The following is a 20568-nucleotide window of genomic DNA, read 5'->3' on the forward strand; positions in this document are numbered from 1 at the left end:
CACTTTAGCTGTAATTAGGCCTCTCAGAAATGCTTTAAGAGAGTCCCAGACAACTCCAATATCAGCAGAGCCAACATTTGTACTAAAAAAATGCACTACCTCAGTTTTTATAAATAGTATATCCTCAGAATGAGAGAGTAGTGAACGGTCAAAAGACCAGATCCTTGCCGGCGCTGTCAAAGGAGTTGTGAGTTCCAGTTGCACGGCCGAATGGTCTGATAGATGTAGTGGAAGGTATTTAATGATCTTAACAGCATCTACCAACGACTGGTTAATTAAAATATAATCTATTCTTGATTGGTGGTGATACTTATAATTCCTAAATGAAATAAGCGGCGCCACCCGCGCCTAGAGGCGTGGCGCCCTTAGTGGAATCCGGGGGCAGAGCCAGCAGGGATGTTTTTAAAAGTGGTAACCAATCAGGGGCAGGGAAGAGCCAGCAGACGACGTCAGGGAGGCAGGGCTGACCGTCCCTCCCCCGAGGGTACAAAGCCCCGGGGGAGGCTGAACTAATCCTCTTTGTCCTCTTCCACCAGCTCCGGCGGCAGCAGACCAGCAGTAGAATTACAGTGTAGCTGGGTCTCTGCACATGGAGGAAAGAAGAGGGCCTCACAGCGTGGTCGCTAGGTGAGTCTTCCCGTGCTTACCAGTGTCGCAGATTAGCACAAGGCTCATCAAGTCAAGAGGCGCTACAGAGCAATAGCGCAAGATATGTAACCTAAACGATGTTTTCTCTTTTTCTTACTCCGAGGTAATGCTTCATGGAGAGGAATGCAGTCGGGGAGAGTTCCAATCGGAAGCGGGAGCGAGGAGTTGGTTTGTCCGGTAAGATACAAAACCAAAAGTTAATTGGCTGGGCTAATTGGCCGAGCGGCAAGAACTGCTCTTTCTTAATTGCGCCGACGCGGCTTCGAGTCCCAGCGCCGCTTCCTGTCTGTATTGTTTCTCCATATTAAACGAATCAGACTGATTAATATTTTGCAACTGCAGCAAGGAGTTGGCTTATCGGCTTGGGCAACATCGGACCTGGGGATCAGGGTTCGACTCTCGGTGTCGATGCCAAACATCCTCTGATTCCGGGTAACTCACTGATCTCCCTGTGCCGAACAAACAAAATGTATGTGCCCGCATGTAACGTAAATTGCGCTATGCAAGCAACACACAATGTTAGAATACCGTTGATATGATATAATATCGTCACAGCTATTGTCGACATAGCTAGCGTTCTGGGTAATACAATTTAAATAGACATCGTGAATGCCCTCGCGCCGCTAGAAGTGGCGGCCAGCATGTTATAGCGCTAGACGTTTCCGACAGGCAGCCTGGTCTTAGGGGATGCAGTTGTAGGGGTCAGGGCTAAGAGCGGCCATTTTGAGGGCTCGTTAGTCCACTTTGAATGAGTGGATGGCTCTTCGCGGTCATCTAACAAAGACTTTCACCCTCTAAACGGTAATTTTTACAGATGTTGTTTTTTATTAAAATAAAGTATTTGCCTGTGTCCAACCAGAACCTTGCATGAGGGCACAAGCAGATTCAAGCTGTAAGGCAAAGGGGACCACGGGAATGCTAACTGACCGGAATACCCCCTTTTCATTGCTAATCTCGATATCAACCGCATTTAACATAGGTCGTCATCCGCATGAAAACGCCTTTAAGGTGAGCACTGTAGGAAAGGTACAGGCTCAAAGGAGGCAGCCGGACAGGGCGCTTGCTCAGATTGTTTACACCATGTGCTTTCAGTCCACATAAACGTGCAGGCTCAAAGGAGGCAGCCGGACAGGGCGTTTGCTCGGATTTGTTTACACCATGTGCTTTCAGTCCACTTAAAGAAAAGTGACACCACCCATGGGCGTGCATGCACCTTTAACGGTTTACATTGCTCAGTGTTTTTGCATGCGAGCCTGGCATCACAGTCTGTGATTTTAATCGTCCTCAGAGAGGGCGGGTGGCATGGCAGGCGCCGACTCGTTATGGGTATTTATTGGGGTCATGTATATGATTTAGCGCGGACTTTACCCGAAGGTATCAGAGCGCTTCCCAATAAGGACAGAACTATACATGAGAACATTTCAGGGGAATAAAAACGAGAACAGGGTTGGCTTAACGGCTAGGGCGTTCGACCGCGGACCTGGGGATCTGGGTTCGAGTCTCGGTAACGACGCCAATAAAAAATCTTGTTAATGTGGTTGTTGGGGGCTATTTAAATGATATGTTCGGTCCGTTGCCATACTGCAGCTTAATGATGTTATGCATGTCTTTTTTATTTCTCTTTGGAAAATCGGTGTTCTTTGCTTGCCTGTCAGTGGGAGTGAAAAGAAGTCAAAAATTAGGGAGCATTAAGCAGAATGTAGACGGGGTTGCGCAGGGAGCTCTGTATTGCTTATTTAGCTCTGTCAAATTAGATCAATGGCTAGTTTCCGCTTTTCACGTTGCGTCCGCGGAGCCTGCTTTCTGTTCAACGAGGTGTCTTTATCCTTACCGAGCATGGGTTTTTGGACGAACATTTAGGGCATGCCAATTACATATAGTATCCTTCCGAGGTTTCTAAATCAACAGAATTGTAAGCAGCTTAAATAAAGCATTTATACATGGTCAGCATTAGTGGACAGCGGGTTGTCCTTGACAAATTGCTACAAAGCGCAGACGAGGTCAGCGTTGAAGGGCTTTGATGAAATCAATTTGGTCAGCAATCACTGGTTCACAGCGGAGGGGTATTGTGTTCATGCATAACGGAGGCATGCACAGAGTGCCTTCGAGCGGCTTTGCCAATGCCTCTTCTTTGATTATGATATTATGTGCATGCATAACGGAAGCATGCACAGAGTGCCTTTGAGTGGCTTTGCCAATACATCTTCTTTTGATCATGATAAGAGCAGCCCGAGCGTAGTCAGAGAGATATTTAGCAAACATTGCGAACTAATCATCATTAGTCTCCCACTTTTAATATCTGTCCTGAGTGGTCCAGTTTTAAAAAGATGAGGGCACAGCGTAAAGCGCACATCACACTAATGATTTAAAATGAGATAAACAACCCACTACAGGTTTCAATTGAAGTGACCTAAATACATGCGCTAATGTTTCCCATGAAATGGCGAATAGCCTGAGACTTGCAGTGCATATTTAATGTTCTATCAAGATGCGCAGCAATTTGTTGATTAATTCTGCAGCTCCCAGTCTAGTGTCACGAGCATAATTGTGATGCACACATGGTGCGATATCTGCAAAGATCTTGTCCGCGCTATATAAAACTCTCAAGATAAAATCAAATAAATAAATACAGTCCGATATCCCTCCACCGAGCTCCAGGATCCATTTACTCCAGTTAGCATAACCAACCTATAGGCAGAAGGTGGCGTAATTTCTTGCAGCAGAAATGGGGTCTACCCCGAATATGGACTGATTTACTTGAATTTTCCCCTGAGAAGGGGGTTTATTATGTGAGCACCGGGCTGGCAGGAGGGGAGGGACTGACCTGTTGGTGGTCCCGGACCTTTCGGCCCTACCCCGGGATACCTAAAAAATTGAATCTTTTGGGGGAGTTACCGAGTAGTAGGTAACTCTGCCAGGGATGGACCGCGCTGCGGTGCCCTGGAAGTTATTAATATGGATAAGGTAAAGGGCCTGCTGGCACTTGCCATGAACCTTTAAAATGTTCCTCAGTGGAGGAAGATCGAGATACTGATGTGTTGTCTACACAATCGATAAACTGTTTTTCTGCCCTATATCCTACTTTCAAACAATCATGTGTGATCTGGTGGATCTTATTAATGGTGTTCTCATAACGATGTATGGGTTACTTTGACGAAGGTTGTCACTTATCATTGCACAATGAGTTGTGTCGTTGTAATTAAAAAAGGCTACACCCTTGGTTAAACCATTAAGCATAAAGCATTATCACAAACTACAGTGATTGAAAAGAACCTTTGGAGGTGTACGGGTAAGAATAGGGGCAGCCTTTACTTGATACCTAATATATGATGCGAAACATTTAGCATAACAGAGCAGTTTAAGAAAACATCGGGGCATAGTACCAATAACTAGCGATTTAAGACAGGTCGCATGACCAAAAGTAGCGGGCAGTTAGACACCCTTTACAGCAGCATAGCAGTAGACTTTTTCTCAATATTGCAAATGTTTATAACTGCCATTATTATAAGTTTTCCTGGCGTCATTTAATGTCTGGGCGTAAGATGACAATTTATCTAGGCACAGTAAGTACCCATAGGCTCACGGCTATCCGATTCATTACAAATGGGTGAACAATGACTTAACAGGTGAAGGGACTCCTTTGTTTCCCAGTTTCAAGTTCGGCATTGCAATGCATTATATTATTTGGTTACATCCGGACGAGTTATTGCCGGCAATGTTTTGACTCCACTCCCCGATTCCTATGGTAATCATATTCCTTGAATCAGGAAATTTGGCATACACATGATGTTTTCGGTATGCTTATTAGTCCTTATTAGGTGGTTCAACATGAACTCGGAGCCTGTTTTTTGTATATGCTACAGGTGTGCAGCAGCTCTTATGATGCCACTCCCTGAAATGACATAATTATACATATCTCAAGCCGGCACGGCAACCTGTTGTCCGGTCTGATCTCGCCATTTATTGCCTTATTTGGAACGCCCTCCTTAAAGTCCTCTGCTGTAATCAGTCGAACTCAAAATTCTTCTACTTAATAAAGACTGGCGTTCTAAATCCCTCCCTGGTAGCCTCGCCCCCCGGCATCACCCCACCTATATGCTCTGCATATGACTCCCTTTCCTTTGTAGCGGATCACCTTACTTCTCCTCCTCATGACAGTCAGTTCTCTGGCATGTTTTGTATACCTAAGTGAGGCTTCCTGCCAAATACCTAAGTGAGGCTTCCTGCTAAACTGTGACAGCTATTTTGTAGGACTCATAGTATCTAGCAATTGTTCCAAAAGTAGGCAAATGCGCCTTACTGAAAGGTCCAGGTCACGTTCGGTGAATGGCTTTCTTGTTGACCCCCCATGTTTCATACTCACTGGCGCACTCATTAGAAATACCAAACAAAGGAAATTGGACAAGCTATGGAGAACCAATTGCACTTAATTTGAAAACAGAGGTTTGGTTAGGTCAGGGCCGTCCCTCCTTAACGGCAACCCTTGCGCTAGGAAGATCTACATTGCCTGACAATACAGGTTGGCTCCTAGTATATAGTATGGACGCGTGGTGTTCATTCTAAACCTCGCTTATAGCGGTGGAATTACATAACTAAGTCACCATCATGAATATACTCTTGGGAAATTTCGGGACGGCATACGGCATACCTCTCGCATCATCTTCCTGTTTTCTCCAACAGTCCTAATGTTGTAGTTTAGGTCACTAGAAAGTTTGACTTGACTCACAAGGTAATTATGGTTCCTTGTATGAGTAATTCTGTGGGCTAAAAGCCCCCCCCCCTAGATCCATCGCTAGTTCCGTTAAGGAGCAACAGCGTTGGTAAAGCCAGTAGGTTGACCTATTACTGGCCGAGGAAATTGTTAAGGCAAGAATACGCCACTCAATTATATCTCTACCTAAAAATAGTGACATTTGCATATAATTCTGCTGGAACAGTACATGTGTTTCCAGGCAGGGGAATGTAGAACACATAGGTAGTTCTTTCATTAAATATCAGGAGTATATGATTCTCACTTGGAAAGATAAGAGTTACTAATTGAGTTACTACTGCTTAAAGAGATAGATTCAATGCTCAAGCATGACTGTGAAAGGATCGGAAGCATCTCCTGCAGCCTAGGGGAAGTGCTGATGGACGGCCCAGTATGCCATCAGCTGTGTATTGTCACGTTGGTAAGAACGGGGGTTGACCCGCAGGCACCATGGGTTCCAGGGTTCCCAGGCTTGCATAAACAGGTGTGCGGTGCCAACTGAGAAGGCAGGTGGGGAGGGCGAGCCCGCCAGTAAGCTACTCGCCCTGTGGCGGGGTCCCAGGCAAGAAAAGGGTGTGGACTTCCCCTTTTGGTATGGACTGGCTGCCCATGGAAAAGGGCAAGCAGTCGTTGTGGGACTCTTGGCTGGCGGGAGAGGTGGGACTGACCTGCTGGTGGTCCTGACCACTCCTGCCCTACCCGTATGACGGGGTGTCGGTTTGTAAACATTGGAGGGGGTATACCCCGGCATGTTGGTCACCAGTAGTGACAGATTATTTACCTGCGGCTCTGTTGACCGGAGGGCGGTCAACTTAAGGAGAGCAGGCTATTTTGGTTGTGGCCTGCTGGCACAGCCCGAAGGACAAGCAAAAGGCCCCCTTGGAGAGTGGGGTCTAAATATAATGGCAATCTATAACTTTGAGATTATCTAATAATGTGTGTTGATAAGCAAGTAATTTTAAAGATTTACCTTAAACCTTAATCAAGAGGAATAAAAGATTAATGACACTGCTTGAAGTTTAAGTTTAATAAATAAAAGTCTACGCAGTGAATGACAACAACTGTTTCATGTCTTTTATGGGAAGGGGGGGCGACTTGCACCCGGTAGGCACACTATAAGCGGCGCCACCCGCGCCTAGAGGCGTGGCGCCCTTAGTGGCATCCGGGGGCAGAGCCAGCAGGGATGTTTTTAAAAGTGGTAACCAATCAGGGGCAGGGAAGAGCCAGCAGACGACGTCAGGGAGGCAGGGCTGACCGTCCCTCCCCCGAGGGTACAAAGCCCCGGGGGAGGCTGAACTAATCCTCTTTGTCCTCTTCCACCAGCTCCGGCGGCAGCAGACCAGCAGTAGAATTACCCACCCACCCATCCCTGCAACAAGGAAGAGAACGGCGGGGTCCCAGGCAAGAAAAGGGTGTGGACTTCCCCTTTTGGTATGGACTGGCTGCCCATGGAAAAGGGCAAGCAGTCGTTGTGGGACTCTTGGCTGGAGGGAGAGGTGGGACTGACCTGCTGGTGGTCCTGACCACTCCTGCCCTACCCGTATGACGGGGTGTCGGTTTGTAAACATTGGAGGGGGTATACCCCGGTATGTTGGTCACCAGTAGTGACAGATTATTTACCTGCGGCTCTGTTGACCGGAGGGCGGTCAACTTAAGGAGAGCAGGCTATTTTGGTTGTGGCCTGCTGGCACAGCCCGAAGGACAAGCAAAAGGCCCCTTTGGAGAGTGGGGTCTAAATATAATGGCAATCTATAACTTTGAGATTATCTAATAATGTGTGTTGATAAGCAAGTAATTTTAAAGATTTACCTTAAACCTTAATCAAGAGGAATAAAAGATTAATGACACTGCTTGAAGTTTAAGTTTAATAAATAAAAGACTACGCAGTGAATGACAACAACTGTTTCATGTCTTTTATGGGAAGGGGGGCGACTTGCACCCGGTAGGCACACTATACCTTGCTGTTCGCCTGCCCTTAACCTCCAGATATCCAGATATCCATATTGCTTCATTGCATTTATCAAAAAGGATCTTGACTTCGACGGGACTTTGGACCTGTTATTAGGAGTTTTATCCAATATAGGGTCCAGAACAATGTTAAAGTCCCCAGCCAATATTGCCGGTTCTGGGAAAGACAAAAGATGGAAAAAGATAGTTCTCAAGACAGATGGGTCATCTTGATTAGGCCCATATTACCCCACTACTGTTAGTTGGAAGCCCAAAATAGATAGAGAAGCAATAACCCATCTACCATCTGGGTCCACTTTTGAGTCTAAGAGCTTAATCTTAAGATGTTTCTTAAAAATAATTGATACACCTCTAGAGGTCAGGGACTGAGAAGTAGAGATCGCAAAATCCATCCATTTATTAGCCTTGACCATTTCATCGATTTCAGCCTGAACCAGATGCGTCTCTTGGAGGATGATAACCTGAGCGTCTGAGTCACGAAGATACTGCAGAAGTGTTCTAGCTCTAGGTTTAGTAAGTAAGCCATTAACGTTCCAAGAAATTATCTTTAGTTTAGTCATCATAACTGTTCCAAAGACCTCCCCATCTCAATTCAAAATAAGAGTCAGCACTAAACTGAACCTCCCCTTCAACACATCCCAAAAAAATATATAACTGACTAAATACAATACATCGTAATATCGGCAAATGAGGAATTTTCTAATAGTTTTTGACCCCCCCTCACCCCTGTGCCCTCTCCACCCTCCACCCCCCTCCCATGGAGAACCCGTGCTGTATCTAACCGGATCGAGTCCAGTAGATGGCACCCCTACCTCAGGTTTCCGCTACCCCTACCGCCCCTGGAAAAAAACAAAACAATAAAGTCAAATAAAAAAAAAAGGCCCTATCTTAAAGTGAGTATGTGTGAGTATGTGTGAAAAACAGATACTAAAGAGGAATAAGGTGCAAGACTTTACAGTAATTTCTCTTACCCTCTCATTTCTCCCATTTTCCCCTCCTAGTTTTTTTATTTTTTTTCCCCTTCTTCCCGTTTTTTTCCTTTCTCTTTATATATTTTTATATCTATATACATAAATACATACATTATTCTATTTTTTTTTTTTTTAAGAGCAAAATATCTCCGGGGGGTTTAAAAAATTCGACGAAGGTTCGTCTTTTTGTACACAGCACTACCAGCATCAGCAGTTACAGCCTAAAGGTAAGGGGAGAAAAAATTACAGAAGGGGCAAGCTGTCGGCCAAAATACAATCAGGGGAGCCTCCTTTCAGCGCCAGCACTAACATAAGCATTAACCCTGCTGCATCGCCCCCCGTAGGTAAGAAACCCTCTTCATACCTTTCAATTGAAATTAAAACAAAGGGCAATAGAGGGAAAGTCAGAGGGAAAGCACAAACTAAACGTAATCCCGCCACTTCGTCTGATTTAAGTTCTAAAATCACTCCTTCGCTGCGCTCATACTTCAAAGCGATACCACAAGTATTGAGCCTCACTGAGTCTCAGGGTAAACCAATACTTTCAGCATCAGATATGTAATCTACTGATAATCTTGCATCTCCCCCAAACCCTTCCGACCAGACCCCTCTGGCAGATGGTCAGGCAGATGGTCAGGCCTCTATTACTCCAATTGCTGCACTGGGTGTAGATGAGCCCTCTGTCTATACACCCATGCCTCAGTCAGATCACATTTCTCCAACCGACCCTCTGATCAATCTAGCTCAGGCTACTGTAGATATTGCTATTAACGCCTTGGGGGCCGATGGGTTAAAAAACGCTGCTGGAGCACATATGGGGGCAGGAGGTAGACTTAGCGACCCCTTTCCCTCTCTTTTGGAGGCAACTGCAACCGCAGCAAATGTGGGTATAGAGGCAGCAGGAGGGCCAGACCCGCTAATTAGAGGTTCTGACTTAGACTTGGACCAGAGGCAGCTTTCAGACCTGGACCCTGATAATGTTTTATCCCTGGAGGATGGAGGCATCACAGCAGCCTCTCTATTACTAATGTTTTCCACCCTATCTCGTGACATTAAAAGGGGTTTTGAAGAGTCTGCATCTATACAGAGAGAAATTCTGAACTATTGCGTGTCCCTAGACAACAAAATAGACAGGTTAACATCCAGAACTGTTGTGTTGGAAGAGACGGTTGGGGTGATGTCGCTACACCTGGATAAGGCAATGGAAGATATTGGCAAACTAAATAAAGAGGATCAGACCTTAATAGACAGAATGGAGGTGTTGGAGAACAATGCTAGAAGGGGTAACATCCGCATTCTTAACATCCCAGAAGGAACAGAAGGATCGGATATTAAGAAGTTCATTGTTCCTCTACTAAAATAATCTCTTTCCTTGGATCAATCTCTAGAGGTCTTGGCTACTGATATTCAGATGGTCCACAGGGACCCCTTTAAACTAAATCCACAAAGGTCGAAAATTCGTAAAATGTTGGTCAATTTTCACACCTACGCTCTTAAGGAGCAGATTCTAAATCTGGCTTTAAAGCAAAAATCATTACCTGGTAAAGGCTTCACTTTTCTTATAAGATCAGACTTATGTAGGGTCACGCTGGAAAAGCAATGGGAGTTTGGTAAGCGCTTAGACGCCTTTAAGAAACTAGGTGCAACAGCTCAGCTTTTATTCCCAGCCTCATTAAGGGTAATGTATAACAATAAGATGATGAAGGTCTGTCCAAGCTGCTGATGAGCTCCTTTTAGACCTAGGAAACAAGCGAGCAGATAAATAAGACCCGGATCTCCTAGTGATATAGATTAATCCTGGTAGGAGTATCTGGTGTTTATGTCAATATGCAATAAGTATGCAATAAGTAAATGCATGATCTTAAAAAAAAAAAACACTAAACACTAAATTTTCCTCACATTTCTGTGATGGGAAGTTCTAGAATCTGTATGGATCCACCATCTTCCAGACACAAAGCATTTCCCCAAGTCTCCCGATAAAAATGGTACCTCACTTGTGTGGGTAGGCCTAGTGCCCGTAACAGGAAACGTCCCAAAACATACTGTAGAGACTTCAAAATTATCAATTACAAAAAGGCCTTGTTTTGCGAGGGAGTCATCTGCGTTTTTGTCCCCAGGCTCGCTGGCCATCTACAGAAACCTACCATTCCCAGACATTTCTGAAAACTAGACACTTTGGGGATTCCCAGGAGGTGTGCCTTGCATGGATCCTCCAAAGATTTCCTACCCAGAACCCCCTGAAAATCTTAAATTTAGCTGAAAAAATGTAGGTTTTCTCACATTTCTGTTTGGGAAAGTTGTGGGATCACTGGGCTGACACAAATTTCTTACCACCCAGCGTTCCCCAGGTCTCCTGATAAATGTGTTTTTTTCCAGCTAAATTTGAGTTGTGCAGGGGATTCTGAGTAGGAAAACTTTGGGGGATCCATGCAAAACACACCTCCCTGGACTCCCCCGGGTGCTGAATTTTAAGAAATGTGTGGGTTTGTTGGGATTCCCTATATGGCTGCCGAGCCCAGGGCCCGAAACGCAAGTGCCCCCCTTGCCAAACCAGGTTGTTTTGTAATAGATCATTTTGATGTCTCCAAAATAAGTTTTGGGCCCTTACTCACTGTGGGTACTTGATCCACCCACACAAGTGAGGCACCATTTGTATCAGGAGACTTGAGGGAACGCTGGGTGGTGGGAAATTTGTATCAGCCCAGTGATCCCACAACATTGGCACACAGATATGTAAGAAAAATGTGAATTTTGAGCTATATTCGAGGTATGCAGGGGTTTCTGGGTAAAAGAATGTTGGGGTATCCATGCTAGCCACACCTCCCTGGACCTCCCTGGGTGTCTAGTTTTCAGAAATGTCTGGATTTGGTAGGTTTTCCTAGATGCCCACCGAGCCCGGGACCAATAATGCAGATGGCTCCCTCGCAAAACAAAGTTTTTTTGTGATTGATAAGAAGTCTCCATAGTACATTTTGGGCCATTTCCTGTCTTGGGCACTAGGCCTAACCACACAAGTGAGGTGCCATTTTTATCGGCAGACTTGGGGGAATGCAGGGTGGGTGGAAGTTTGTGGTTCCCCACTGATTCTAAAGCTTTCCATCACAGAAATGTGAGGAAAATGTGTTTGAGGTTTGCAAGAGATTCCCGGTAACAGAACCTGGTAGGAGCACATAAGTCACCCCATCCTGCCTTCCCCTGGATGTCTAATTTCCAAAAATGTACAGGTTTACTCGGTTTCCTTAGGTGCTTGCTGAGTCAGGGTCCAAAATCCACAGCTAGGCACATTGTGAAAAAACGGTCAGTTTTCAGTGGAAAAATGCGATGTGTTCATTTTAGGTCGTTTCCTGTCACGAGCACTAGGCTTACCCACACAAGTGAGGTACAGCTCCTGCCAAGCTAAAGCAAATGGGTGGGGAGGGAGTCGTCAAAGTGCTCCCACCCACTGGAAGTGAAGGTTTCATCTCTTTCCCTTCCAGCAAACTTGCGGGCGGGAAAAGAGATGAAACGATTGCTTCTGCTTGGAGGGAGCTGCCTTTCCAGCAGCTCCCTCCATGCCGCAGCAAAGCTGGCTCTCGCAGGAGATGAGGAGCTGGCTGGGACCGAAGGGGTCCCCCAGGTCCCAGGGAAAAGAGAAGAGCCAAAATAAAGGCACAAACCAGCAGAAAGAGATAGAATTATGTTCAGAAACTAGCAGAAAGAGGTAAAATAAAGGTGAGAAATGTGCAGTGAGAGCCAGAATAAGTAGCAGAAACAAGCAGAATAAAAGTAAGAAACAAGCGGAAATAGGCAGAATAAAGGTCAGAAACGAGCAGTAAGAGGCAGAATAAAGGTCAGAAATTAGCAGAAAGATGCAAACTAATGGTGAAAAACAAACTGAAGGAGGCAGAACAAAGGTCCGCAACGAGCAGAAAAAGTCAAAATACAGGTGAGAAACTAGCAGAAACAGGCAGAATAAAGGTCAGCAAAGAGCAGAAAGAGGCAAGATAAAGGTGAGAAACAAGTAGAAAGAGGCAGAATAAAGGTCAGAAAGAGGCAGTATATAATTCAGCAACAAGCAGAAAGAGGTAAAATAAATGTCAGCAAAGAGCAGAAAGAGCAACATAAAGGTGAGAAACGAGCAGAAAGAGGTTGAATAAAGGTCAGCAGTTAGAAGAAAGGCAAAGTAAAGGTGAGAAACAAGCCAGAAAGAGGCAGAATAAAGGTCAGAAGAAAGCAGAAAGGGGCAGAATAATGGTCAGAAATAAGTAGAAAGAGGCAGAATAGAGGTTGGAAATGAGCAGAAAGAGGCAAAATAAAGGTTTCAAATAAGCAGAAAGTGGTAGGATAAAAGTAGCAGCGAGCAGAAACAGGCAAAATATCTGTGAGAAACAAGCAGAAAGGCAAAATAATGATCAGCAATGAGCATAAAGAGGCAGAATACAGGTCGGAAAAGAGAAGAAAGGCAAAATAAAGGTGAAAAATGAGCAGAAAGAGGCACAATACAAGTTTGAAATGAGCAGAAAGAGGCACAACAGATAAAAACAGAGGTAAGAAACCAGCAGCAGGTGGCACAATAACGATGAGAAACTAGAAGAAAGAGGCAAAATTAAGGTCAGCAATGAGCAGAAAGAGGCAAAACATATGTCAGAAACCAGCAGCATGAGGCAAAATCGAGGTGACAAATGAGTAGAAAGAGGCAAAGCAGAAAGAGGCACATCATATGACTGAAAATGGAACAGGAAAGGCAAAACAGAGACAAAAAACAAGCAGAAAAGGAAAAACAAAACAGAGAGCACTTAGACACTCACACACCCACTCAAACACTATCACACCTACTAACAGACCCACTCAGACAATCCCACACCATCTCACAGACCCACTCAGAGACTCACACACCCACTCACAGACTTACTGAGACACTCATGCACTCACTCACACACTCGCTGTCAAAGGTTAGTGATTACATTTAGGAAATGATTTGGTGAGATGAGGCGTCCTCTTGCCCCAAGCCAATCCCACAGCTATTTGAAGCCTTCATGGCTAGTTATTCAATTGTTCATCCATCATTTAATCCATTTAACACATTTCCTCCAATTTTTTACTCTTGTTATTTCAACCAACTTGTCTTGTGCTCCACACGCGGGAAACATTGCCAATTTTCCATACTTCTCAGGTGAAAACTGTGCCCATCCGGGCCTCTTGTTTAAACACGACAGATGCAGAGGTTTGTTCCAAGCAGTGTTTATTTAAGACCCAATGCATTTCGGGGCGTTAAGCCCCTTTGTCAGGGGACACTATAAAACAACAATAAAAACATATCACTATTACATAACTGATTGCTGTTATGACATTAAAAAAATAAAATGCAGTGTGCCGCTTATATCAATCCTACAATCATGAAATTCATCATCAATATTATACTGTTAATTATACAGGGTTGCATTCTTGGCCCACTGCTTTTCTCACTCTATATAAACAGCCTAGGACAGTTTTTGGCTGAGAAACAGCATGACTACCCAATGATGAGGGATTCCCCGGTCCATATTTTATTGTATGAAGGCGATGCGGTTATAATGTTGCAGACCCAGTTGGGTCTGCAAAAGTCTGTGACAAATTTTTGCTGCTTACATGTCAGAGCGGGGCTTAAAGTTGAACATCACTAAGACCTTTACTATGAGCTGTGGTTTAAAAGCTAGAGTTTTTTATTGAAAATGAGGAGGTTGCTAGCACGGGCAAATTTTCCTACCTAGGCATGACCTTTGATAGGAAGGGATCTTGGAAAGCGCCCATGAACAGTAGAAACCTGATCTTCTCGCTAGCCAGATGTGCTGTAATTAATTTCTTGAAAAAATTAGGCGGGAGACCTGTTCCGGAGTTAATGGCAATTTATAAGGCAAAATGTATTTCCACAGGGACTTAAGGGGGCAGGCATATGGGGCATAGAACACACGGACCACATTCCACGTCATGAAAATAGCTTTTTGCCGTGTTCAACTTTAACTTACTGTTGCCATATGGAACTTGGTATAGCTTACATTTCTGACATTATAAAGACCACTCTCTTGCTTTTATGTCATTAGAGACGGGATTTAACAGGGACGTAATTAAGGATTGCCTTAATCTGGATGGGGTGACCAACCTGCCTTGGATTAACTATATAAAAAATCTGTCAAGTGAGATTGGTCACCTAGAATACTTTTATCATCCTAGCAGCCTGGAAAGTGTCCCTAGAAAATCTCATAAGACACATTGTTTGAATTACTAGGAAAACAAGTGGTGGCTCACCGAGAAAGAGAAAAAATCGGTCATAGCAAATGAGCTGATGTCCACTTGTCCCGGTTTACAACCCTATTTAATATGTGTAGAGAGTCGCTTTACACGCATGCTTTTGTCCCGTTTTCGCTTTGGCTCCTTTTATAGGATGGTTATTTTTCCTGACATTAATGATTGGTCAATACTCCATCCAATATGTCCATGCGATGAAACTTCTAGACTACCCACGATGCACTGCACTCTATTTTGTAAATATTATGTCGTTCCCAGGAAAAGGTTTTTGCTGCCCATACTAAAAAGCTGGAATTTAAAGCAATATAAAATAGCCTTTTTAAAACTGTAAATGCTGGAAAATGAATGTACAATCCTGGCTGTGTCAGATTTTTTAAAGCTTGTTATAAGGTTTCGTAACACCATGTAATACTATTATAATGATTTGGTGTTTGCGTATTTTTATCAAGGTATAATCCTTTAAAATAATGTATTACTGCTTGCTTACATGAATTGCTTCTTCTGTACTTTATAATACCTTTGAAGTTGGAAACATGAATTCTTTTTTAATTGTTTTTCATCATTGTGCTTTTATGATTTTATGACTCAAAATCGAATAAAGCTGTTTTTGATTTGATTTGAAGTGCAAGTTATTTACACAGAATGAGTGCGACAACGTAGTAGAGAGGAGGCAACCTAAATGTCTAGTTAAACAGTTAGTCCTAAATCAGACAAAATCACTTCCATACACAGGTTGAAACATATACATTATAAAAACGTAACATGGTCGATCTTTATTGATTTAAAAGAGATGAAAACACAGTCTGCATAACGGACAATCCATTACGTTAACAATTATATTGAATCCATCAAGGTGTCAATATCGGGTTAGGAAAAGAACATGCAGGACACGTCGGCCTCCAATTTAAAATGACAAGAGTTGTAGCTGCCAGATCGCTTCATATGTTGTGTTGTGCATAATAAAGTCGACAAAAGTCACAAGCACTATAGTACATTGATGTGACAGTATTTACATATTGAGTAATGCAAACGTTTGAGACAGAAGAAACAGGCAACAAATTGTTACAGTATAGTTCTGTGAGCTTTAGACATATCATTAATTAAGGTGCAGAGCGTGGCCGACATGGTCCAGTGTCCAATCTTATTGGCAATTAGGAGGGTACCATGGTAATCACAAGGTCTCTAAAAATGTTATGCGTGATGCAGGGTAACAATTGATCAGATCAAGTAGTCCAGTCCTGCATGCGGTTCAATCCAGTATGCAGACTGCTAGTACGTAAAATCCATTTTAGTTCCTCCTTATTCAGGATCCTGCTGATGTCACAGCTACGGGGGGGCGGATGCACCACATTAATTACTTGCCCTTTTAAGTCATCCTCCGAATGTCCTAGGCTTGTAAAATGTTCAACCAACGGTGCATTTGCTGTTTGGCAACGTACTCTGCTACGATGTTGGAAAATCAAATTCAGATTTTCTGTGTCGTCTGCCCAATATAAATTAGGAAAATGCAAGTAAACAAAAAAAAGAGAGGTCAAGTCAGTCTCAGAACTGCCACAAAAATGGAGCGAGATAGATAAGAATCACACACTCACTTTGGGTGGATAGGAAGGCCCTCACACACCGACCTAGTCAGTGTCATGCTTCATCACTGGGCCCCACCAAAGAGGCCGAGAGCCTCTTTGGTGTGCTGCGACGCCAGAAAGACTGCGGAGCTGGTTGTGTGAAGAGGGGCGTGTTGTGAGGGTAATTAAAATTAAAAGTGCCTAAAAGGGTATCAGTAAAAAGAAGCTTAATGAGTGATCCCTAAGACACGAATGAAGAGTATTATGTGTCTGAATTTAGTTGCCAAGGTTTAGGATTGGTTAAATTCAGAAGAAATACTTAAGTCAGTCAACATGTTTCTGCCATATGGGTGGTTTCAATTTACCAAGGCATTCATCAGGACTATACCCCGGCGGTATGGACTCTCTAATCGTCCACCCTGACCTGAGGGCGTGAAAGTGAAAATAATAAAAAAGGTGAAAAAAGTGCTTTAGAAAAAATGGAAGAGCGAATTGCTCATTCCAAAAAACTCCAAAATCAGGAGTATCTCAGCACTTTAAAAACGGGCGCTACTTGCACCATGGGTCTCGGGAGGGGGGTTGGAGCGTGCCTGGCACATCGCCCTCAACGCTCTCAGCCCGCTAGAAACCTGTATTCTGCCTCAGAACCGGACCCCGACGATCGTGGTAAAGGCATGCAGTGTAACGACATGCATGTGGTAAAAATGTGCGTGCTAAAAAATGCGAGGTAAAGGCACAATGAGGTAAAAACCTAATTGTAAAGACTGTTTCCCTTTCCGACCTATAAAGTTATCTTTTAAGTTATCAAATTTTCATTAATGTTACTGACATATTGTATTTTGAAATGTGCAATTAGCATTAGACTTTTAAAACAATCCTTGTGGGAAGAATCTTAAAAATCATCTGTAAAGTTTTATTTAAATTGTTTCCGATTTAATTTATTTCAGTGTGCCAGTGTGGTTTGTGATGTTTTAAATAGCCCCAAAAAAAATCCGAAGACCCTGGACATCAGTCTTCATCTTTGTTTTGACCAATTTTACGGGCCCATTGTGGTATATACACAACACTAGACGTTACTGTTCTTTTCTATAATATAACGGGACCAAATACCCCTCTTGCAAAGATGTCTTTAAGTTTAGTTCAGTTTTAAAACACATCAACATTAAAGAAAGGAATGTTTTAAATGCTTTAAAATATCACTGTTAAAACGGTACTTCTGCAAATACAACCACATCCAACCTGCCCTCCTTCCCTGAACACTTCCTTGTCATAGTTGCGGGATGAACCCCCAAAAGGTATACTGCTGGCTATGGGCCTGGTGAGAATGAAGGTGATGAGGTAAGGGACTTACGTTAGTTATTTCAAGGCATGGTGGCTTTGATTACACGGGAAGAATTGTGAGGCGTAATAGCTTGCAGTGCATGGTTGTTATGCGTTAAGTGCAATGTTTCTCCATGCACAATGCTTGCAATGCATGACCTGAGAACTTTACGCTTTGACTGAATTACTAGTTGGTATACATGAGTTTCAAAATATTTTACTTTGAAATAGAAGCAAGAGAGTTGAATGCTTTATGTCATAGCTTATAGATGCTTCTTCAGCATTTTTGCCAGAGTTCTGGAATGAGAAGTATTGCTTCTAGTTCTCCAAGCACCAACAGACCTGCCAAGTACCACGCATCAGGCATTACAATAACGCATTTCAGTGTGGTGGTCGTATCACTGCACTTAAATGAGAAGTCCTGCATCTTAAAGCTTGTGGTCCTCAGCTGTCAAGCGCTGCAGTCGAGCCCTGGCCTGTTTAAATACTATTGGAGTGGCATAGCAGCAGGCTGCGCAGCGCATGCAACTCGTCCCACTTATAGGCACATGCATAAAAAAAAATCAGTTCCCGAATCGCAAAATAAGCCTGTTTGCAATCATAAATCACTCTAATCCAATGCATGAACCCAAAATCTGCAAAAACACAAAAAAATCGCAAAAATAAGGAATACAAATAATTCTGAGACATAATTTGCGAATCTGTATTTGCGATTTCATTATTAGCGTTTCTCAATTAGCGATTCTCAATTAAGGAATCACAATCATATGCATGACAATTCTCAAATAGCATTTTCACAGAAAATCGCAATTTAGCAAGTGCAATTTAAGAAGGATCACAACCAGGTGGTAACTATGAGTGAAAATACCAAACAGCTGAAATTCCACAGAAACCTACTTAAACACACCCAGAATGCCTCAGAACCATTCACAATGGCAGCGCTTTACCTGATGCCGAGGAGGATGAGGCTCCAGGGAGCAACACACAGAAGGAGGAGAATACAGGAGCGCATCTTCGGAGTCCGCATTACATTGCTAGGACAAATAGATGAGGAAATATACGACAAGTATAAGCTGAGTGATGCCATGATCCTTGACTTAATAGAAGAATTGGATCCCATATTGCGGCGTTAGACTCGTAGGACCAATGCAATACCCACTCATGTGCAGGTCCTATGTTGCCTGCACCTACTTGCGTCAGGCAGTTTTCAGGTGGTAGTAGCTGTAGCTGGAGGGGTGTCACAAAGCGCCCTTTCATGATTTTTCAAATCATTCCTTCATTCCATGATGTCAAGGATCAACTACCACATTAGCTTCCCCACCACCACACATGAACTGAATAAGAGCAAACAGGAATTCTATCAGCTAGCCCGCTTCCCACATGCATTAGGTTGCATTGATTGTACCCATGCAGCAATCTGTCCACCAGCAGTTAATGAATATACATTTAGGAATAGGAAATGCTTTCATTCGCTAATTATACAGGTAGTCTGCAATGCAAAATATATCATTACTGACATTGTGGCTCAATACCTGGGAAGTGCCCATGAGTCCTACATATTTTGCCAGAGTGGCATTCACACTCGTCTGCTCAGGGATGAATTCAGAGAGGGACATCTGCTTGGTAAACATGTGTTATGATTTCATAGACATTGTACGAATGACAATGCATTACCATCACTGACCCTTTGCTTACTTCACTGTAGGTGACAGCGCATACACCATGCGTAACTACATCATGACGCCATACCTCATTTCAACAACTCCCAATGAGCAGAGGTACAATGCTGAGCACACCTCCACCCAGTACATCATTGAGCGCACTTTTGGGCTGTTAACCCCTTCGATGCTTGTGACGGAACCATTCCGTCATCAGTCACGGCTGAGCTGTGCTGATGACGGAATGGTTCCGTCACGACCACACCCTGTTCTGGAATGTCCAGCACAGGGGAAAAATTCAAGTAGCAGCCAAGGTGTTAAAGAGCCGCTTCAGATGCCTACACAAGACAGGAGGAGCAATACAGTACAAACCCGACCAATGCTGCAGGATTGTGGCTGCATGTGCCATGTTACACAACATTGCTACAAGGAGAGGCACTCCCATTGAGGTGTCTGATAGCGAGTCCGACGACGACAACCAGGAAGGGGCACAAAAAGATGCAGCGCATGGGGAAAATGCAGCAGAAGGGCACAGGAGATTTACAGAAATCACACAAAATTATTTCTGATGAGAAAAATAATGAGACATTACACAGCTTTTTAGACTTAACTATATTTTCCTCAAATTAGATATCTTGTAGTGTTGAGGCACACATATCAGGTGCACAGTAGCACATGGATAGCATTACTGACAAATTCTACAAAGACATACACATTTGATTTGAAAGTCAGTCACTAGTAATGTCTTTGGCAATGGTTACCTCACCATTGTTGAATGTTCCTGGACATTCCAGTCTATCTCCTCCTCCCACGCACACTCAGACGCCTTTCGCCAGCTTCATCTCCACACCTCATGTTGGATATGGAGGGTGTATGCTGCGAGGGTTGTGCCTCATGCAAGTGGTGACAGGCATTGACAAACTACTGAGGCTTGAGACCTCTTCACTCCCTTCTTCCTCCGTCATGTTGTTAGCACTAATAGTGGCAGCATGCATTTGTTCCACCGCATTTGTCACCTGGCTCAGTGCCTTGGCCACTTACCCACTACAATGGGACACCTTAATCTACATGTTGACGGATCGACGGGCCAGCACTGCAGTGTTGGTGCTCAGACAATTGTTTGCTTGTGTATAGCTGTGCATGTGCTGCATCAACTGGTGATGGTGTCTTGTCTGTGTCACTTGTCCCTCCTTCCTTACCCTGGTCAGCTCCTGCATCTGCCTGTTGCCCTCCACCACAGGTGTAGTGAGTTCCCTCACGCAATCAGTCAGTCCAGCAATGTTACCTGCCATCTTGCTGATTTGTGCCTGCACTAACTTCATGTTTCTTGCCTGCAGGCACTGCACCCGGAGCATCTGGGCTTCCGAACACCAGTAGATTGTTCCTCCTGCAGTGTGACATGTGACCTTGCTCTGCACCTACGGCTT

Source organism: Lissotriton vulgaris, chromosome 6, assembly GCF_964263255.1.
Source record: "Lissotriton vulgaris chromosome 6, aLisVul1.2, whole genome shotgun sequence".
NCBI classification, from domain to species: domain Eukaryota; kingdom Metazoa; phylum Chordata; class Amphibia; order Caudata; family Salamandridae; genus Lissotriton; species Lissotriton vulgaris.